The sequence below is a fragment of the Lonchura striata genome, chromosome 14 (genome assembly GCF_050655825.1).
Source record: "Lonchura striata isolate lonStrDom1 chromosome 14, ASM5065582v1, whole genome shotgun sequence".
Lineage (NCBI taxonomy): Eukaryota > Metazoa > Chordata > Aves > Passeriformes > Estrildidae > Lonchura > Lonchura striata.
The window spans coordinates 2,794,778-2,812,326 of record NC_140716.1 but is presented as its reverse complement, the minus strand read 5'-3'; the positions used below and the strand labels follow the sequence as shown (position 1 = coordinate 2,812,326).

Here is a 17,549-nt window from a genome sequence, read left to right as displayed (position 1 = left end):
TATCTTTGACCCAAAATAAAAATTATTCCTTGCTCAGCGATCTCAAAATACAAAATTATCTACGCGTGCACTAATGCCATGTATCAATCAACTTCAAATGCAAATCCCCACAGCGTTTAGCCCTAATTTTACCATAAAAGGATGGGTCCACGCCAAGCACCTCGCTCAACATTATTCTAGGGAACGGCAGCTTCCATCAGCAAATCTTCTCCTGGTCATTGACAAATACTTGGATCCTCAGCTTTTCCTAATGGAAACAATCTGGCCAGTTCCTGAGAAAGGGTGAAGCACGGAAGGAGAGCAGCACATTCTCTTCTCTCCCCCTTTTCCAGCCTCTCTCTTTAAAAACCGCTTCAGATTTGGAAGCCGGTGCAGAGATGGGCGCTGGGGGAAGGAGAGCAGAGCCAGGTGGGAGCAGGCAGACAAACCCCTCTGCTCTCTCTGCAAGGGCAATGGGAGGACTAGAATTATCAGCCACACTGGGGAGAGCCTGCACCCCATCCCTGCTGCCAGCAACACTGCTCCGAGGGAAGCCAGGATGTGTGGTGCGTAATTAGGGATTTGCAAGGCTGGGCACACTCTGCAAGCCTTTTTCTTCCTTTCTACAGCAGTGAGGAAGCGTTGGTGGGAAAAGGCAGCGTGCAAGCGACAGGAAAACACCAGGGAACACTTGAAGGAATGTCAAAGTGCAGATCAAACCCAGCCTGTATTAAATGTCTTTCCAGGTTGCTGCAAGGCTGGTGGGGTGCGGGTGGAACAGGCAAACAGCAGAGCTACTGCAGGGCCACAGCAAATACCAGCAGGAGCTGTGGAAAGGCTGAAAGTTCCTGGGTGTTACAGTGAGCTCATGGGCACTCTATTTCCCCTTCCCCAGAACCCTGTGACTCTGATCAGATAACCCTGGATCCCTCCTTCCTGCCCCAACGGGGTTGGGGGAGAGCCAGGGAAGCCCACCCTGTCCAAAGTCTATACAGACCCCTGACATTTCCTGTTTGTGCTCTTTTGCCCCGCTCTCCACATGGAGATCACAGAATAAAGAGAGCTGAACCAATGTATTTTGGGGTAAGATCCTCTTTTGGAAATCTTTGCCATCTCCTGATATTCCTCCCCTCACAGCCTGCTTACCTCTGAGCTAGCCTAGAATATTTAGGGAGCTGTGCAAGGGGGGAAATGTCACCTGGGCATCTGCCACGCTCCAGCTGCAAGGAGCAGGAGAACCCTGTCAAGGGGGTTGTTCCTCTGGGGCTGTCCCACCACCCATATCAGACACGGTGTTTAATGAATTCCCTGAACCCACTCAGTCTGCGATCAGTCCCGGCAATGCTGGGAGCGTGGCACGCAACGGGTCCATCCAAATTTCCGCCCCACATCCTCGAGGAACAATGGCCCGTGTGTCCCTCGGAGGCTCCTCCTGCCACACGCGGCCGCAGCCGCTCTCCGAACACTCTCCCTCTTGTTCGGCCCGGCCGGGAAGCGGCGGAGCGGCAGGTATTTCCTGCCACCGGCTGCCATCCCCGCCTGGCCGGCCCCACGGGGGACGTGCTGCTCCATCCCTCATCCCCGGCATCCCCAAGGGACCTGCCACCCCTCGGGGACAAGCAGCCACCGCAGCGGTTGCTGTCCCTCGGCAGGCAGGTGGCCCCGCTCCAAAGGGACACCAGCAGCTCCACGCACACCCCCGCTGTGCACATCCTGCTGGAAAAAGATTTCCCTTCTGCTGTTCCAAGTCCCAGCTAAAATGAGGCTCAAAAACGTGCAAAACGCTGGTTTTGCCTCGTTTCCTTTGTGTGTTTCAGTGTGTTCTGCAAACAGGGCACTTCCTCAGAGCTCCGCTTTGGCTCTCACGTTCGGGAATAAGAGAGAGGCTTTTATTTTAATAGGAAAACAGGATTATAAATTAGCAGTCAAGCTGTGAGAGCACAGAGTCTTCCTCTTAAAATATCTGCACATGTCGCCTTGGCCAAAGCTGGGTGTCAGCAAAGGGGACACAAGCACGGGGGGGATCCTGGGTGCCACCCCTCTCCGTGCACAGCAGGTGCTGGTGGCCAGTGGCACATCCAAGAGGCTCATGAATAACCAGCTGCCACCACCCAGCAGCGAGGGCTTACACCGGATACCTGATGGAGAGGAAAATCCCAGGCAAACATCAGGCAGGGCTGCTGGCTGCAGCCAATTTTCCTCACTTAATATGTTTCCTGCACTCATCCCCCTCCCTGACCTCGGCTCCTCCTTGGAGCACGTTCAGCCCCAGACACACCGCTGAGCACAGCCAAGGCCAGCGGGATCGCTGCCATTTCGTCCCTCCCCTCTGCTCCCTGGTCAGGGCTCCTGTCACACTGCTGCAGACCCCAGCTTCGCCCTGAAGGTGCCCAGGCTGCCCAGAGCAGGGTAAGTGGGCAGTGATGAACACCTCGAGAGGTGATGGTGCCCTGTGCACCCATGGAATGCTCGGAGAGCAGGGGGTGGAAAGGCTACATCCATCCTTTGTGAAAGATGCATGTCCCAGACTCCGATCCAGATGAGGATCTGAATCCAGCTCTGAAGGCAAGTCCAGATGTGGATTCAAATTCAGCTCCAAATGCAAATCCAGATGTGGATCAGAATCCAGTTCCAAATCCTGATCTAAATCCAGACACAGACCCAAGTGCAGACCCACACGTGGTGCAGTCCTGATCCAAATGTGGATTCAAGCCCAGAGACAGCTCCAGCTCCGAACCTGGACCCAGGATCTGGTGTGTGTCTGCAGGGACCTCATCCTGCCCAGTGCCAGCACCCGTTAGATGCTGCCCAGTGGGACGCCCTGCACCCAGCATCGGTGTCACCCTCCAGCGCCCTGTACCAGCACCTGGCAGGTGCTACCCGTGGGCTGCCCCGCACCCAGCACCGGTGCCACTCTCTCACGAATGGCCCCCGGTGCCTGCACCCATCAGCGTGCCCGGTACCCAACACCACTTCCACCCTCCACTGCCTGGTCCCCGGTGCCCCGCTCGGGAGCTGCCATACGGTTCCTACTGCTGCCCGCTGCTCGGTGTGCCGTGCCCCGTCTCCCAGCGTGCCATGCCCAGCGCCTTTCCCCGTGCCCGGTGCCTGTTGTGCCGTGCCCGGATACCCTCCGTGCCACGCCCAGAGCCCGCCCCGCTGCTCCCTATTCCCCCGGTGCCCGCCGTGCCGTGCCCAGCGGCCGCCCCGCTGCCCGCGGCGTGCGCGGCTCCCGCCGCCGCCGCCCCGCCGCCGTTCCCGGTGCCACCGGCGGCGCTGCCGGCAGGTGTCGCCGCGGTCGCGGGCAGGCGGCGGGCGCGCGTGCACTTCCGACGGCGCTCGGTCATGCCCCCGCCGTCCCTCCCCTCGCTCCCGGCGCCGCGCGGGGCTCCCGCCCGCTGACACCGCCGAGGCGGCTCGCACGGCGCGGGAGAGCGGCGCGGCCGCCCGGGCATGGCCGCCGGGGCCGCCCCCGCCCAGCGCCGCCGCTGAGAGGCAGCGGGGCTCGGCCCGCCAGGTAAGGAGGGCTCCGGGACGCGGCTCCGGGCGAACCGGGCGGGCCGCCGAGCCCGGGGAGGGCCCGGGGAGGGCGGCGGGTGATAAGGGCCGGCGGGGGGAGCGAGGGGAGCGGAGGGGCCGGGCGAGCGGGGCGCTGCCGGAGGCGGGGGGGGCCCTGCCCGCCGCCCCGTTACCCGCTGGGGCTTCGCGTCGCAGCTGCGGCTGCAACCGCGGCTCCCGCCGGGCCCGCTGCTCTCCTGCTGCCGCTGGAGCGTCGGTGGCACCGCGAACCCGCCGCCACATCCCCTTCCCTTCCTTTTCCCTTCCCTTCCCTTCCCTTCCCTTCCCTTCCCTTCCCTTCCCTTCCCTTCCCTTCCCTTCCCTTCCCTTCCGCCCGCGCTCCCACCGCTCCGCACTCGTATTTCCAACCCTAGCCCGTTCCGGCCCCCCCCAGAACTCCCCCCAAACCCGCCTCGATCCCCCCAAAACGCGAGCTGGGTGACGTCACGGAGGGGCTCCCCGGCCCCCCCGGTCCCGCGGGTGCGGGTGGCCGCGGTGCAACCGGCCGGTGGTGCCGGGATGCCGAGCGGGGACACGGTGCATCTCGGAGAGATAGCCCTGAGCCCCTCCTGTGCCCTTTTGCTGCAGCTGTGAAATTCCATTTGAATTCCTCTGTGTGTGTGTGTGTGTGTGTGTGTGTGTGTGTGTGTTGTCCCCGTTCCCACTCTCCCTGGAAATGTGCAGCTGGAGCAGCACCTTGAGCGCGGCGGTGGGATCCCAGTGGAGGTGCTGGGCTGCCCCAGGGGTCGGCATCCCCAGGGCGCTCCGGCTGGTGGAAGCATCGTGGCTGGGCTGACGTTGCAGACCTGCCGGAGGTTCTCGCTGGTGTCAGAGTGGGGTGCTGCTGGGGTGCATGTTTGTTCCCCACTGCCTTTGATGGAGAGTGGTGCCATGCCTTAGATGTGAGCAGATTTTGGCTTGCTGAAAGCTCTTGTGGCCACTGGCTCTGCCCGCTTTCCCCTTGGCTGCCAGTGGTGCCCGTGTTGGCTGCCCTCAGGTGACCTCCCAAAGTGATGGTGTGGAGGAACTAGCCCAACAGTTGGGGTTTTGCATGGGAGAGTGCTCCTAGGGCCCTGTGCCAGCTGAGGGAGAGCATTGCTGGTGGTGCCAGCACCTTCCAAGAGCTCTCCCAGCTCAGCTCCAGCTGCCCCAGCTCCTGGGCATCGCCGGAGCCTCCTTGATGGTGCAGAAATGGTTCCCTGCTGTGTGCCAGGACTTTGTGGAGCGCTCCTGCCCCACAGCTGTGTTTCCCAGGGTGGCAGTATGTGTGCCCCAGGTGGGTGAGCAGCGCCGTGGTGGCTGTGGAGATGTGGGTGCTGTCACCTGTGTGCTGGTGACAGAGGGTGGGGGGACCCGCGGCGGGCGAGGCACGGGTTGGCTGTGCGTGGTGCCTGCTGTGCTGAGACTGCTTCTCCTGGTGACTGTCACTGCCTGATGAAAATGGACCTCGAGCTGCTGGGAGATGGAGTGGAGAAAGATGGGAAGAAGCCAAGTGAGATGGAGAACAGGACATGTTCCCCCCGAGTGCTCTTCCCTCCCTGTTCCCCCATAGGATTGAGGTGTGCCTCGAGGCGTGGCGAGAGTGATGATGGTGAGGGGTGCAGTGTGAGTCTGTGCACAGCACAGGGGTACCCACGCCCTGAGCAGCAGCAGCTCTGCAGCCCAGGCCAGGAGCTGTGTGAAGTTCAAGGCAGGAAGTGAGAAATTAAACAAAAAAAAAAAAATACCACGACTGGTAGAAACCACCAGGGAGATTTAGGGAAGCAGCAGTGCTGTGCTGTGGAGCCCAGAAGAAGTGTGTATCCTCATCTGATGAGGAGCTGCCCGTGCCAGGGACCGCAGACCCACCTCTCCTCTCCCGGCTCTGTCTCCGCTGCAAGCCCCAGGGAACAATTGCATACAGAGTGCTTCGTTTCAGAGCCGCCACAGTCATTTCAGAGACCTTTTAGGCAGGAAAAGTGCTCTGTAGCGTGTAATTTGAAGGCTCTGCTCTGAACCTTCACTGTCGCTCTGCTAAATGATCCTCTGCTCTTCCAAACCTTTGCTGCCTGGAAACCAGCAGCGGTGACCTGGTTCCTGGCCCCGCTGGGTCCCTGCTCTCCCTTCAGCTCCATGCTAAGGTGAGGGGAGTTGCAGGTTGCAAGGAGCAGCCTGGGGTGGTTCTCTGCCTTGCATGGGGCCTCTCAGATGTCAGAGTCCTGGGAGATTTCAGCCAGTCTTAATCATCTCTCGCCTCTGCCTGAGCTGCAGAGGTTGTCAGAGCACACTAAGGATTTTCCAGCCTGGAGGGTCGAGTCCTGTGAGGGCTCTGCAGGAAAATCTAGGCACTCCAACTGATTTTCCCCTGAAACGGGGGAGGTGCAGAATTTTCTTTGGCATCCCTCAGGCAGCCCACGATGGGGAAGGACCGTTTATTCTGCCATCAGAGGAAATGGCACAACTTTGGTTTAACTGATGGAGCTGTGCCACAGCTTCACTGGGGGCACCAGAGGTAAGCCTGGAGGTGCTGCACCATCAGTTAGCCAGGGAGTGTGATAGCACCTGGGTTTTTCCTTGTCTCTCCTTTCCTGCCCGTCCTTGTCAGCTGCCCTACAACTTTTGTTTGCTGCGGGCACACCTGCAGGAGCAGAGAGAGCTGTGGGTTTCCTCTCGCCGTGGGTGCTGCCTGCCCTGCCAAATGCAGGCAGGGCCCCGAGTTCCTGGCAGCCAGGGCATGCAGTCAGCCTGGCAGGGAGGTTCAGGAAAAGGGTACAGGATGGGGAGAAGGAGAAACATTTGGATATGAAAGGTTTGGCTGTCACCTCTTGGCCTGGTTTGGTCCTGGGCTGGGGTGGCACAGTGCAGATACCTGTGTGTTGTCTCTTGCCTCGCACGGCTTTGCTCTGCTTTGGATTTGCTCTGTTTTGGATTTGCTCCTGGTTCCTGCCGAGCCGGGAGAGTCCCAGTGATGGTGGATTTATGCACGTCACCAAATCAGACACACAGCCAAGGCAGGCAGCACAGGCTTGAGTCTGTCCTAGCAGGCTGCATCAGCCCTGCCAAGCGTGCACCTCGGTGTAACCTGCCCTTAAATCCTGGTGGTGCTGGGGACCCCGCCCTGTCCCCAGGCAATTGCTGCCACCCACTGATGACAAGACTTCCACTTGGCTTCCGCTGCTCGCATCCTATCCCCCCAGAAGGTCATGGCAGCAAGGCACAAGGCAGAGGAAAGGCAGTTTCCCTTTCCCTTCTTCACCTCTCAGAGGGATCCTGCACAGCTACAGCCCTTTTGGAGAGCAGGCAGGATGCATCCCAGCTGGGGTGGAGCAGGCAGGCCCGTGTATTGTCCTGCCACCATCCTGTCCCATTGCCTGCCTGAAAACACGCTCAGAATCCACCTGCTCGGAATTGTGTGGGTTTGGGATTTCCCTCAGGAGGACTGGTCCAGCTGCTTGAGGCCAGCAGCAGCGAGGCTTTCACCTGGTATGGAGGAGGAGGAGGAGGAGGAGGAGGAGGTGGGAGGCAGGTGCAGGTGCTGGGGTTCCAGCATCGCATCCAAGCACAAGGAGCTCTCTCAGCAGCACCCAGCTGGCAAAAACTACACGTCCCAGCAAGCAGAGGGCCACCAGCATCCCTGCAAGATGGAGAGTGGCTTCCTGGGGCTGGCAGTCACCCCCCATTCCCCTGTGGGAGGTTGGGATCGCTGCGGGAATGCCGCTTCACCGCGGGAAGGTGGCAGCTTGGTTTTTGCTTTGGTTGCACGGCCTAGTTTCGAGAGCTGGAATATGCTCAAAGCTGGGCTTTCTGAGTTGCTTTTTTTGGTTTTGTTTTGTTTTAAATGACAGCATTTCCCCTTTAAATTTACATCTCTAGCTGGGGAACACAGAGCCTGGTGAGAGAGGGAGTGTGAGACTTTTATAAAAAGAACGAGTCGGGTTTTATTATCCCTTTGAGACGAGCAGGGAAAATCTATACTGAAGGCATGAAATAGCAATAAAAATGGACTTTTTGCCAAAGCAAAATTAATTGAGTGAATCTCAGTCCTCAAGCCTGAGCTCTGAGAGGCTTATGAGTTGGATATGAACCACGCTGCCCCCTTCCAGCCTCTCATCCCCCAAGGAGGAGAGGCAAATCCTCCCTCTGGTCCTCAGTGTGTGATGTGATCAGCGCCTGGGAGCAAAGGGCTCCTGCTTGGGATACAGTGAGGGTGAGGATGCCTCCAGCCCTGACTGTCCCTGGAGCAAGGACCTTCTCCATGTCCTTTGGCTTGGGGATGCTGGCGGTCATTCAGAGGTCATCGCTCCAGCGTTCCCATCACTCAGTCACGGCATCCCATCTGGACTGTGGATTTGGGGGAGTTCAACAAGAAAGAAGAGGAAGACTGGACACATCCTCCTTGAACCCACTGTAGAAGCCTGGAGAGGAGCCTCCTGTCTTACCCAGGCCTGGGCTTGCTGTTATAGACCATTTTCTTCCCTCATCTCTGCATCCTGCTCTTGCTGCACTCTGGGGTCTGGCTCTCCAAGGTGCTTTCTGGGCAAATCCTTCACAGAAAAGGAAACTCCCCTCCTGGGTTTTGTTCTCAACGTCACAAGCAGTGGCACCGGCTCTGCTTTCCCCATTTTTTGGGGAGGGTGGCAGGAGGAGCTGCTGGACAGACCAGCAGGGGAAAGGCGGATTCTTTTCAGCAGATGGTGCAAAGAGGATGAAGCTGTGTAAACCTCCTGAGTCCACTGGAGAGACAGAGATTAAATAGTGAGAGGGCTGAGAGGCAGCTCCAGGCAGGAGAAGGAAGGAGAAAAAAGGAGAATGGGGGTGGAAATGGGATTGGAGAGTGGAGCTGGGGAGAGGAATGTTGGTTTGAACCAGCATCCCTCTCCCACTTGATGTCTCCCCTCCAATTCGGAGGGCCTAGATTCAGTGCCATAAAAATATAGCCCTTTTCAATCCCTTATCTTGCAGGAGCAGAAACAATTGGCCTGCAAAGAAGGAGAAAACAATCTGTTTGACTGACAAACAAAACCACATTTCTGCACAAAAGGAGGAGGAGGAAGAGGCAGCTGTCTGGCTGCTGCTTCGGCTTTTTTCCTTTCCCCTCCCTCTCCTGTCCCCTCGCTGACGGTGTCAGAGCAGAGCCTCTACCCTTGCCAGCAAAACACCCGCTGTTCTGACTGGCTGGGTTCAATGTCAGGCTCCTGCAGCAAATGTCATTGTCCTCCCTGCTGTCCCCAGCCACAGTGGAGATGCACCAGCCCTGCTGTGATGCCCTCCTGGGGATGGTGCAGGCAGAGGTGGCACCTCGAGGTCACCAGCAGCAGTTGGAGAGGAGCTTGCTGGGTGCCAGAGACAGAAAGTGATGCTCAGGAGAGGGACCAGGGCCAGCAGCTCATGGCAGCTGAGCTGGGGACAGAGGGGAGATCTCTTGTCAGGGGACCTTGGGAAGTTCAGCCAGGTTGTGGGTGATGCTGATATTGCAGCATCCATGGAGTATCTGAGTGCTGCAATTGGAGGTGCTGCTGCTCTCCAGAGCCAGCCCTGTGCCTCAGTTTCTCTGTCTGCAAGGTTAGCAAGGTAACTCGCAGATGCTGCAGGAGGACTGGGGCATAGATGTGCCCTGTGCACCTAAAGTCATTATCCCAGGAAATTGTTATCCCTAAAAATTCATTACAGCAACCACTGTACCAGCCAAATGGGTGCTGGGGGGAATCCATCAGACAGGCAGGAGCAGAGCCCATGGGAATCTCCGTTCTCCATCTCTCCGGAACAAACTCCTCACTTGGAGGATTTTTTGAAAAAGAAACTGATTTTCCCCATGTGATTCCCTTACCAGGAGCAGCAGCAGTTTCCTGCCTGGAACAGTTTTCCAAGGGGACTCTGCTCTGTGGGGACATGTGAAGCAAACACCCACGCTCTGAAAACAGCCAAATGCAATAAATACCCAGTGCCTGAACCTGGAAAAACAGAGGCTGGAACAGGGCAATCTCTGCAGGGGCTGGTAGTGCTGCCACAGAGGGAATCAACAGTAAATAAAGGGGCACAAGAAGCAAACACTGAAGCCCCCAGGACACTCTCTTGATGCAGTTGCTGGTGACCTACTAGAATCCACTGGAAAGACAATCCTTCACTGGTGGGTGGTTCACTTTTTCCTTTTTCTATTTTTTGAGGAGCTGTTTCACTCTGCAGACAAGTAGCAAAATAACATGTAAGAAATCAGAGATTCCAGGTGAGTTAATAACAAATAATGAGTCTCTCAGTTCCTGAGTGGTTCTCTGGTTGCCGCAGTCCAGGCATATAACAACCAGGCTTTCCTGAGCATCCTCAGCCAGGCTTGTTGAAATACTGCTACAGATTGATAGAAACATCCTGAATTCAAGGGATTTTAAGAGATCCAGCCTCTACATTCTTAAATTGCCAGAACAGAAGCTTTGGGGAATATTTGACCTGAAACATTGGAAGAATTTGATTTATTTTTTAATTCCTGCACCTAAAGTGCAGAATTTTCTGCATTTTTCTTTCATCTTTCATTTCAAAGGAAGAGAGGAAGTATCCCTGCACATGTCAAAATGCAGGAAAGAGAAGGTATGAAAGATGACTGGACTACTTTTTACAACTTTGGCTCTTGACTTTCCTCCTCAGGAGGGGAAGATGCTCTGTCAGCCTGTCTTGTGATCAGGCTGTATCCTTTTGTTACCCTGATAAATGTCAGCTGACCAGGCTGGGATGTGAAAAAGCTCCATCTCTACCAGAGCTTTGCTGCTGTTCCTCACTCAGCACTGGGGCAGGGAAGGGCCCAGCATCTCCCCACCTTAGTGGTGCTTGCAGATTTTGCCTGATGCCACAAGGTTCCCATCTCCTGCATGCTCTGCTGTGGTTCCCCAAGGTCCTCCAAACCCCTTTGCCTGCTCCTGCCCTCCAGATTCTCCCTGCCTTCTCCCTTCAGACCCTTCCTCCCAGCTGGACTCTACAGGCAGTGGTGAGATTTTGGCCTCCATGCTCATTGCAAAGCTTGTGCTTTGATAAAGGAAATCTAACAAAGAGGCAGATTTTGGCTCCTGGGCAAGAGAGACCGTTCAGTTTTCAGCAGATTCCTGCTTCTCACGTCTGGCCGTGGGAGCAGCTCTCAGTGTGAGGCCAGAGTTTGGCTGAGCCCAGCACTTGAAGAGAGGTGGCAGAAGCAGAGTGGGTTCTGCTGGAGCCCCATCTCTCAGCTTCACACCCTGGGGACACCCAGGGATACTCACAGTCCTTGGCTGATGGGATGATATTTCCCATGGCAGAGCCAGCATTTGGTGATGCAGCATCCACCTGTGTTTGATCCAGACCTACCTGGAGCCTCTCCTTTCCCAGGGCATCTCCCACCCCTTCCACCAGCCACAATCACACAGAAGCTCGTCCTTGGTGTTCCTCTGTGCTCATGCCTCTTGGGATTTGGCCAGCATGTGTCAGGGCTCCTCTTCCTCTGCAGCTGCTCTCCGCTCGGCTGCGTCACCCGGAGCATCCCTTCCTCCTGCCCGGGGCTGCTTGGAACATCCTGTTTCCCGAGTTATTTCACCCTGATTTTACCAGGTCACAGGCATGTTGGCTGTGGTGGCACAGCCTCTTTGATTAGGTGTATCTCCAAGCATGACTTCCATCTGTCCATCAGACTCTATTGCTAATTCCTGCAGCATTTACAGCCAGGCAGGGGCCTTGATCATTTGGAATGGTCACTGGTGGTGGCAGGACTGTGCTAAATGATCTCTTCCACACATTTCACCTCTTCTCTGTTCGCAAACTGTTGGTGATTCTTTTTGTAGTTGCATTAAGTATTCCAAGTGACTGCGATTTTCCCCATCGTATTCAAAATTGTTCTCCAGATAATTTCTGCAAATAATTCGCGGTCTTTGCTCTTTTGTGAATACTTGGTCTCAAGAATGAGAGTCGTTTTAATTGGGATCTCACATCACATGATGGGTTTTGGCTTCCCGATTGGGCAGGCTTAATTTTTAGACTTGAGGTTTGGGGAGGGAAACTGTTGCAATTAAGAATTTGAAATCCACTTTCTTCCAATATCTTTCGTTGATGCTTAAAATTAACAGAAATTAACAATCTGTCTCACTTTTTTTTTTTTTCTTCTCCTTCCTAGCTAAAAATCCCTGCCGGTAACTTGTTGGCAAGAAACACTTGGAGAATATAAACAAAAAGGTGGCACCAAAACAGCTAAATTTAACATATCTAAAAACTGGAGTGATGATTCACAGTGGTTTGTTGTATATTATTCACCTCGCTCTGGTAAAAATAATGATCAAAATAATTTAGAAACTTAAAAAGTCACATAGCAAGGGGACATTTATAGCACTTGGTTTCATAAAATCTTCCATCAGCTGCTCTCTGTGTGCATGAGAAACATCCTGTGGGCTGGCTGGTGTGTTGTACCCTGGCCCTCAGTGCTCCAGCCCCGTGCTGAGGCTGCTCCCAGCTCAGTGGAGGTGGAGAAAAGGAAGGTTCAACCATCCTGAGACCCCACACTGCCTCGATCCGCACCCTCAGCAGGCAAGGCTCCAGTTGCCTCACACAGAGCTGGACTCCAGGCAGAGGGTGACTGTAAGTGACTTGCCCAAGGTCACACTCCAGCTCCGTGGTTCAGCTGGAAATAGCTCCAAGGTCTCCTGATCCCCCCGGCAGCCCCCTCGCTGCCGGGCGAGACGGAAAGGTGCAGAGTTCACGTGTCTCCTCTAACCGACAGCCTGGCTCCTGCCACCTCACCTAAAACCTCCAACCTCCTTGGCTCTGTTTTCTGCCCTCCCTGCCATGGGGCTGAGTCAATACAGCCCCCCCTGAACAGCCTGGGCTCCCGTGGCATATTTATGCCTCTGGAGTGGAGCGTTGTGCCGGCGTTCCCGTTTGTGCAGCACCCGCACAGCCCGGCTGCTGGCTTCCACCAGCTGCTGCTGCCGATTTCCCTTAAAAATAAAACCCCTCTAAAGGTACAGCAGGGACACCTTAAATGCAGAGCCGTGGCGTGCAGTTAATCATATCCTCTTAACGGGTTTATTCGCTCATTAAATATTTAAGACTCGTTTCTCTTTATCAATAGTGTGGAGGCGTGCAGGCCCCGGTGCAAAGATTTATGCACACAATAGGATCGGTGCATTTAGATTTGTTTGAAGGGATCTGAGAGCCATTTAAAACCCGACCGAGGGGGACGGTTTCTGCTGCTGCTGCTGCTGTTTTCCTCCAGCGAGGTTTCTGCCTTTTCTGCCTTCTGACTGTGGTTGGAATGTGGCAGGAGGTGAGGTTGGGGGGCACAGATTGATGGCTGCTTCTGGTTCCCTCATAGTTCTTTTTGAAATGGCTGTGCCCCCTTTTTGAGGGATGCTGAGGCCTTGGAGGGGACATGTTTGGCTTGACTGTCTCATAAGGATGAGGATGGTTCGTGGAAAATGCAGTGTGTGGAGGCAGGACCCAGTGTTGGGAGCATGTCTGTGGAAGTGGTGTTTTGATCCCTGCTTCCCAGTGCTGTCTGTGGGAAGAGCTTTGCCATTGTGGCTCAGATGTGAATTCCAGCTCGGCTGGTGCCATTCGGGAGCCGTCATGCAGGTGCAACATCTGTTGTTCTTCTGTTACTACCTGGGCTCTGCTCTTCACACAGGTGTAAGAGCAGTGGTGGCCATTTTGGTTCATGGGACAGGGAGGGACAAAACCCATGCCATCATCCTGCCTCATCCTCCCCATCATCTGCCCCTCTGCCCACCACAGCTCGCCAGCCCAGACCTTCATACAGAGCATCTTCATCCAGTATCCAGCATTTCCCACCTTCCTCATGCCTGGTCCCTACATGGGGCTTTGTGGCTTCCAGCTGCTGCCAGATGTGTCACTGATCCTGGGTGAGGGCAGCAGCTCCTCCCAGTGTTGTGTGTACACCTGTTCCCTGAGCTCCCAGGGCTCTGGGCTGGGATGTGGGTGTGGGACATGGACAGAGGCCTGAGTGTCGGGTGCAGTTGCACAATGTGACCTGTTCTGTCCTTTCGTGGAGAGCATTGCTAGAGCTTGCAGGGACAGCAGGTCCCGGCATGCAGGACTCAATCTCCATCTCAGCAGCCTCTGCTTAGATCAGGAGGCAACATCTCATGCCAAGACCTGTCCTCCCCAGGCTGCAGCTCGGAGTCAGAGATGGCAGCAGCTGATGCCCATTTTTTTTCACCCCCTGTGGCATCCTGGCAGGTTCTTCCCACAGCTTTGCATGCAGCCAGACATGCCTGTTCCAAAACCTCCCCTCCAGGAGGTGCTGGGGGTGGATAGGAAGGGTGAGTAGCTGCAGTGGCAATGGGCAGAGCTGGCAGCTGCCTCCTGAGGGTGTGAGAAATACCCCGGCTGGATTATTGACAGACAGCCCAGAGCATGGGAAGTGCGTGCGTGCGTCAGATATTTACCCAAACCTCTCCTGCTTTGCAACGTGCCCACAAAAAAAAAGGATCTGACAGCAATAAAACTGTCGGGCGGCTGCTGCTGCTTTTTTTTTAAAGTTCTATGATAGCTTCTCCCCCCGCCTTTTTTTAATAGCTAATGCATCTGTCACTACTTTCCTAATGAGCTTTCCGAAAAGGGCCTTGGGGACCTCTACCTATCCATGTGGGCTTGGATCAGAGCGTACTCAGGGGAGGCAGAGAGAATTCAGCTCCCTGTTTCACCCTCATCCCCTCCCCAAACTCCTCTCTGAGGGCAGGTTGTCCAGAGGGAGGGGAAGGCAGCAATATCTCAGCACTCGGCGAGCTGGCGTGCACCCCCTGCAATCACAGCCAATAATGACAAAAAGACGGGGCTGCTGCCAGAGATAGAGAGCTGAGCTCCAAGCGTTACAGCAATGTCACAGCCTTGGGACTGCTGCTGGCTGCTACTGGAAAGAAATTTCCTCACAACAGGCAGAGTTATAGGAAGGAGCCATTGATTGCATTAAAAAACACCCTCCCCACCTCTTTTTTTTTTTTTGGCATGGATTTTCAAGGCTTTTTTTTTTTTTTTTTTTTCCCTTTTCCTCTCCCCACCCTTTCTCTCTCCATTTGCCATTGAAGTTGCGTTCAATAAAACCCATCGCCCGAGAGCGTCTGTTCGCATGTTCTCAGCAGTACAATGGGCAGAGGACTGCAGTGTGCAGAGCCCCAGCCAGCCTCTGCAGACAATGAGGGGCTGGCAGCGGGGCAGCGGGGGCTTCTAGTTTATTTTATTTCATTTTTCCCCCACCTGCCAGCCCCCAGTACTAATTGTAATCACAAAAGGCAAATGGGAAGGGACTGGGGGAGCAAGGCTGTGGTTCACTGGGGTCATGGTCTCCATCAGTCATTCTCCCAGCCTGTTGCTGGGTAAAAGCTCGGCTCCTTGGTTTATCAAAATGACTGTGCAGTAAAAGCCTCTTTGCCCAAACCTCCCCTCCCGCCTCGAAAAAAAGCTGTTTACTGACTCAAAAAGCCTGAATTTCCCATTGCCATCCATGGGAGTCTTCCCATTGACTTCTGTAGGCACAGAAGGGAAAACAGAGGGTTTGGTGACTCAGGCACAAACCTGGGATCTCTTCCTCTTGCTGACGCTGTTGGCAAATCTTTTAGGATTTAGCCAGATTCATCCAGGGACCAAACACCACCATGCCTGCACCACTGATTGGGCACAAGAGGATGCACCACTTGGCAGGAGTGAATTCCTAATTGTGCCGTGCCCGAATTCCCCTCAGCTGTGAGATGTAACGGTGCTCACCCTGTGTTGCACAATGGTGGAGAAGCTAATAGCTATTAATGCCAGAGAGATGCTTCCAGATCTCTAGATAAAAGGTGCTCAAGGAGGGAAAATTATTATCATCATGGGCCAAAGAGCTACGGGGGATTTGAAATCTGTTTGTGTTTGTAGGATGTAACCACTAAGGAGGGAGAGACTGGGACAATGGAGCATGCACAGCACTAATGGAATGAGCGTAGGAAAGAGGATATCTCTGGAGACCCTTAGAAACCATTTCCCAGTGGTAAGATCTACTTGGGTTGTTTGTTCTTCTTCCCAGATGAGAGCTGCAGTCGTGGACGCTTTTATCACTTACGAGCTGGACTAGATGGAGGCCAGAGAGCGCATTGTAGGGATGAGCCTGTGTGGCTCTCCAGTGGGTAGGTACTGATTTATCTGGTCTCAGCTTCCACTTCTGGCTTTCAGAGCTGTGCTTTATAATAGGGGACCCTCGAATGGGTATTTCAGGCCTGTTTTTTAAGCTTACAGGATACAGGTTTGGCCTCTGGCAGAGATGCAAGGGCATGATGTGGGCATCTTGAGGCTGCAGCAGGAGGGTTATTCATGCCTTAGGATACAGTTTGGGCTGAGGTGTGGGTTTGGAGAGGCTCCATGGTAGCATGTGGTGGTTCCTTGAAGACATTTCACTTGGAGATTCACTTTTCCCAGCTGATTCACGTCCTTGTGCGAGCCCATTTCTCGCCATGGTGACAGTGAAGCTGGCTGAGGCTCTGTGTGATAACACGCCTGGTCTGGGCTAGAGGCTCCTAACAGGCTGTGAGCCCAGAGGGGCCAGGGACTGTACAAACACTGGTTGTTCCCTTGAGATTAAACCCCAGCTAGAAAAGCCATTTGCAGTCTGTGGTCTGGCAGTGCTGAGTACACTGCTGTGCAAAGCGCTGGGCAAGCAGGTGAGGCAGAGGCAGCATCCATCCCAGCTCCCCTGGAGCGTGCATCCTGCTTGCCCACAGATCCTCACTTCCATCCTGCTCCAAAATCACCATGTCACCTTCACTTTGCTCCCTGAGACAGCCCCATTTTGTGCTCGGGGGAGATGCAGTCTTTCTCACTGGAGACCTGCAGCACACCATGCTCTTTTTTTCCTCTCCTGTTTTTTTTTTTTTTTCTTCTCTCCTGGACACTTTACTTAGCTTCTTTCTTCCCTCTCATTTTCTCTACCATCAAATGAAAGCCATTCAGACCAAAACGGTTCAGTCTGCTCTTTGTGTCTGGAAAACAGAACACCAAAGACAGCTGGACCTACCCGAGATGGCCACGGCCGTGGCAACAGTGGCTCTTTGTTAGCGCTGTTGTCTCTGCCCCTATCTCCAGTGTCTGGGGCCCTGTCTCTTTAAAGCTTTAGTGTGCTGTGTCAAAGCCAACAGAGAGTTCAGCTTATTAATGGATTCGCTAGGTTAATATCCCAACAGTTTGGTGTGGTGGTGTTTTTTGTTTTTTTTTTTTCTTTTCTCCTTTCCACCAGCATAATTTAGAAAGAGGGGGAGGGGGAGAGAAAGATAACCCAGACCCATTTCTGGGGAGGAGGGCACGGCATGGCTCATTGCTTTGGAGAAATGGAGCTGGAATGGTTGGTCGGGGCCACGAGAAGGTGGTGGCCCAGCCCTTTGCCTTCCTGTCTGTATGTACATCTCTCTCTATCTCCTTCTCCTGCGGGGTTCCCTGCATCAAAGCTTCTTCCAGTTCTTATGCTAATGAGGTGCATTAATGCTTAATGACTGTGAACAGGCTTGTTTAATTGCACCTATCTGAGCAGGAGGCACGTTGCTGTATAAGAGGGAACGACCATGTAAGCAGCTGCATGCCCTCCTGGACAGTCTTAATTACATGTAAAACTGATGTGATCTAAACCACCAGGCTGGTGATTAGTTTAGTGAGGCAGGTGGTACTTTGCAATTCAGTGCCTCAGAAACTCTAGAGCAAGTGAGATCAGATTCTTTCGTAGGCTATGGAGGATAAGGCAAGCCCTGATCATCCTTGAATTTGATGTTGGGTGGGGACAAGCACGGCATAGTAGATTAATTTAATTAATTTATTGCAGTTAGTTTGCAAAGACATTATCCGCCAGCGTCTGTGCAGAATACTGAGCAGTCCCATTAATGCAATGCTATTTTGCCTGTAAATCCTCTCCCCCCGCCCCTTACAGGAGGAATGAGCTGCGATGGTCTCAGCTTTCTGCAGCGTTATCTTGCGCTGGTTGAATGCAACTGATTGTCTGAACTACAAAGGGGCCCGGCTAATGCAAAGCCATCCCTATTGGCACCAGACCT

The 17,549-nt window shown here is 54.4% G+C and overlaps 1 protein-coding gene and 1 long non-coding RNA gene across 12 annotated transcripts in view; one reads left to right on the top strand and one right to left on the bottom strand.

Moving 5' to 3' along the window:
• Positions 1-1,846: 1,846 nt before the first annotated feature.
• Positions 1,847-3,250, bottom strand: LOC116184157 (uncharacterized). Its single transcript, XR_004148904.3, has 2 exons — positions 3,013-3,250; positions 1,847-2,117 (listed from the first exon to the last, which is right to left on the bottom strand). It is a non-coding gene; the product is annotated as an uncharacterized LOC116184157 (long non-coding RNA).
• Positions 3,251-3,365: 115 nt separating this feature from the next.
• RAI1 (retinoic acid induced 1) overlaps positions 3,366-17,549 on the top strand; it is a 74,062-nt gene continuing 59,878 nt past the window's right edge. For 2 of the 11 annotated variants that reach the window (XM_077786897.2, XM_085592107.1), the window contains exon 1: positions 3,435-3,496. The gene's annotated coding sequence lies outside the window, so the exon portion shown is untranslated. Of the gene's footprint in view, positions 3,497-3,637; positions 15,642-17,549 lie in introns of those variants that run through there. The other 9 variants (XM_085592104.1, XM_085592103.1, XM_085592100.1 and 6 more) reach the window with 8 other exon arrangements.